Source organism: Poecilia reticulata, linkage group LG8 (genome assembly GCF_000633615.1).
Source record: "Poecilia reticulata strain Guanapo linkage group LG8, Guppy_female_1.0+MT, whole genome shotgun sequence".
Classification (NCBI taxonomy): domain Eukaryota; kingdom Metazoa; phylum Chordata; class Actinopteri; order Cyprinodontiformes; family Poeciliidae; genus Poecilia; species Poecilia reticulata.
In genome coordinates this window covers 26,024,029-26,027,746 of record NC_024338.1, presented here as the reverse complement: position 1 = coordinate 26,027,746, position 3,718 = coordinate 26,024,029, and the positions used below count along the sequence as shown (strand labels likewise).

General features: G+C 39.1%; 1 long non-coding RNA gene across 2 annotated transcripts in view; it reads right to left on the bottom strand.

Annotated features, from left to right (window-relative positions):
• Positions 1 to 40: 40 nt before the first annotated feature.
• LOC103469393 (uncharacterized) overlaps positions 41 to 3,718 on the bottom strand; it is a 14,155-nt gene continuing 10,477 nt past the window's right edge. For both annotated transcript variants that reach the window (XR_534340.2, XR_534339.2), the window contains exons 2-3: positions 3,064 to 3,328; positions 41 to 358 (exon numbers count right to left, since the gene is read on the bottom strand). This is a non-coding gene — a long non-coding RNA (uncharacterized LOC103469393). The remainder of the gene's footprint in view (positions 359 to 3,063; positions 3,329 to 3,718) is intronic.

Below are 3,718 nucleotides of genomic sequence, written 5' to 3'. Positions count from 1 at the left end.
TGAAAGTTAAACATGTATTGGATAACTTTCAAGTCTTCAGTCAGCTTTAATTCCATTGCAAAACAACATTCATGTTTTATCTACTCCTATAAGTAAGAGGTTGATTTGTTTGGATTGTAGATTCCAGACTTTTTTTTCTGTTTTAGATTACCAGTGTGTATTGTGAGACAATAACATATGTCACTGAGCAAGGATACAACAATGTACCTTGTTCTTTGCTTACCATTGTGCAGCCATGTAACTTTGATGGGCTGACTTCCTGTGAGWACTCCTCTTAGCACCAAGTCAGCTCCTTCATCCACACAGCAGTCTTCAAGTGGCCTTATAAATACAGGTGGGTTTAGATTTTTTGGTGAATCTACAATGGGAGACAATATGTAAAAAGGTTTTTGTCCATATTGACATTAGAGCATCACACAGTCCCTGCAGATTGTTGAATAGACATCCTCTATGTAAGTTTCCCATCCCCCCAGATCTAAAAAGTTGAAATCTGATGACTATGAAGGCCAGTGGAGTTCAATGAACTCTTTCTTGTATGTTCATGAAACCAGTTTGAGTTTAGTTGGCCTTCGTGACATGGTGACTTGTCCTCCTTTAGGTAGCTGTGCCAGTGCTCAACAGRGGCCAAGACGAGTGTGAGAAGAAACTATCACCACCACCATGATTTAAGATGTTTACACCAAATTCTGACATCCAAATGTGCTTTTCCAATTTGTAATTATCCAACTGTGTTAATGGTACCCTTGGTTTCCTGACAGGATGACACCTGGTATGTTCTGCTGCTGTTGCCTATCCGCTTCAAGTTTTGACATGTTGGACATTCAAATATTATATTCTGCAAACCTAGGTTGTAATGAGTGATTACCTGAGCTGCCACTCTAGCTTCTCAAACCAGTATTCCATTTCTCCTCTTAACTTTGACGTCAACAAGGCAATTTAATTCACACAACTCCTTCTCACTGGGTCTTTTCTGTGCACAACCCCAAAAGGTGGWGTGCTAAAGCTGCAGACCAGCATTTTCTGAAATGGTCTGACCAGTCCATCTGGCTCCTAAAACCATGGTGCATGTTACATAAATATCCTTTCGATCCCGAGGTTTGGTTTGAACTTCACCAAGTCTWATCACATTGTTGCTTAAATGGATGAAGTTGTTACCCTATAAAACTATTTGTTGACAAGCGATTGAACAGGTAGACCTAGTAAAGTAATACAGTGCCTTTAGTCATAGACAAATTATTTTTTTCACCTGATATCTTTTGGAGGACATGATGAAAATAGCTCTCTTGCCAATAACGACATTTCGARCCACTGCATCAAGTAGACAATTAGCTCTGCGTCTGTGTCTTAACAYGTAACACGTTTCACAACAGAAATKAAGATAGTATACAAGGAAGTATGCAAGTTATTTTTCTCTCAGTAACAAAAGTTGGTTGCACTTCTTTATTTTTGTATTYCTTCTCATGTTAAAGGAGGTGACCATGGCACAGAAAGGGCATAATTTAAGGAAAGCATGCTGTTTTKGGGGGGGAGGGTGGAGTGTGCACAAATTTTGCGTAATAATGCCCCRAAGGTAAAGACCTTGTTCTCTTTGATAGAACTTGAGTTATTTTGTTAGATTTGGATGATGGCCATGCGGGGGTTGGCTGCTGCTTTCTCAAGAATTTTCCTTCCTCATTCTGGCATGGCCTTGTTAAAAAAAATAAGTGCTATGTTGGAGATGCAGCCTGACAGAAAGTGTCACTGCTTGCATGATTCTTATACAGGTGCATGTTCAGCAACAAAGCTTGCAAGTTATGGTTTAACAAAATAAGATTTTTACCTGCAACCTTCAGTTGCTTAAAGCTTTTAATTCAGTGCAAAATGTTCTGCGTTAGGACAGTTTTGGAAACTGTCACGAGAAAGGTCAATCTTTATTACTCTTTCTTCAAATCATATTTTTTTTACKTAAGCTGAGSCTTTAAATTGGGRTCGGCTCTCACAACCATCTTCTGTTCTTATTAAAAACCTCCAGATAGCTGTCTAATGGTTTTCTCAGCTGCTGAAACTGCAACATGCCAAACGCAGCAGAAAAGCTTTTCGATTGACAAGCAAAAGTGTGCAGTCATGCATCCCRTATGATAATTGATGTCCAAACACTTAGTGCAATACTTTGAATAACAAATGCATGCATGATGAGCTGAAAAGGAATGATAAACGGTAGCACATTTAAATGTTGGAAATTATGCATATCTGTACCAAGAAAAGAGGAAGAAGCACAATAAAAAACAAAGTTCGTTAGAAAACAAAATTTGATATTTTGGAGTAACAGGAAAGCTAAAGATGTTTGATTAAGTACAATAAAGACATAATGAGATAACCTATTTGGAGAACTGTGATGAGTCCAATGTGTACTTTAAAAATAAGCCCTGCTGCAATGTGTTTGAATTCAGCGTGCCAACTTATGANCTGAGGCTTTAAATTGGGGTCGGCTCTCACAACCATCTTCTGTTCTTATTAAAAACCTCCAGATAGCTGTCTAATGGTTTTCTCAGCTGCTGAAACTGCAACATGCCAAACGCAGCAGAAAAGCTTTTCGATTGACAAGCAAAAGTGTGCAGTCATGCATCCCRTATGATAATTGATGTCCAAACACTTAGTGCAATACTTTGAATAACAAATGCATGCATGATGAGCTGAAAAGGAATGATAAACGGTAGCACATTTAAATGTTGGAAATTATGCATATCTGTACCAAGAAAAGAGGAAGAAGCACAATAAAAAACAAAGTTCGTTAGAAAACAAAATTTGAYATTTTGGAGTAACAGGAAAGCTAAAGATGTTTGATTAAGTACAATAAAGACATAATGAGATAACCTATTTGGAGAACTGTGATGAGTCCAATGTGTACTTTAAAAATAAGCCCTGCTGCAATGTGTTTGAATTCAGCGTGCCAACTTATGAAATGCATTGCCCTGTTTAGACTTGTTGGTTGAGCTATTGATATTAGTACCAAGGAAAATGCGGCAAATGAAAGTACTGAAATAAAACATTCTCTGGTTTTCTAATCCCATCTTCAGCTCTTACCTGGTTCCGAACATTTTCCAGAAGTCCTGATGTCTGCTRTTCTCGTCCCATTTTTTTGTGCACATGGGGGACGTGATGGCTGGAGCTGCAGCTTGAAGGTTGACACATAACGCTGTTTGCTCCTRTCTCCGTTCATGTCTGTTTAAGAGAGCCCTGCAGGGTCTAGAMAGAACTAAAAAATGAAGTTACAAAGTCGTTTCTCTGGCTGGTTATCACACTTCCTTTCTGGGTTTGTGGTGTGAGTCTCCACAGCTTWAACTCTCTTCTGTATWAAAAAAAAAGAAGAAAAAAATCAACAAGTCACTTTTGTTTACACTCCTYCCTGTTGAACCAGCAATGACTCTGCCTTCTGCCCTCACACTTTTCTGTAAAACCCTSTTCTCTCACCCTTCCTCGAACTGCACTGACTCCACCTACGTGACAAATCTCRTCTTACCAAGACCCTTTCAGGTGTGAAAGGCAGCTGCTTATCTTTGTAGAATCCCTCCCTGTAACCACAACCCGCATCCATTTACTACAAACCCCCYGTCTTTATCATCACGGACAACAGACACGCACTCTGGATAAACAGGGAAAGGCAGAAAAAGAAAAAAAAAGAAAGGAAGAGCTTATCTCCGCCACCCAGCCAAAGGTCATATTGTGCACTATTTGTTGA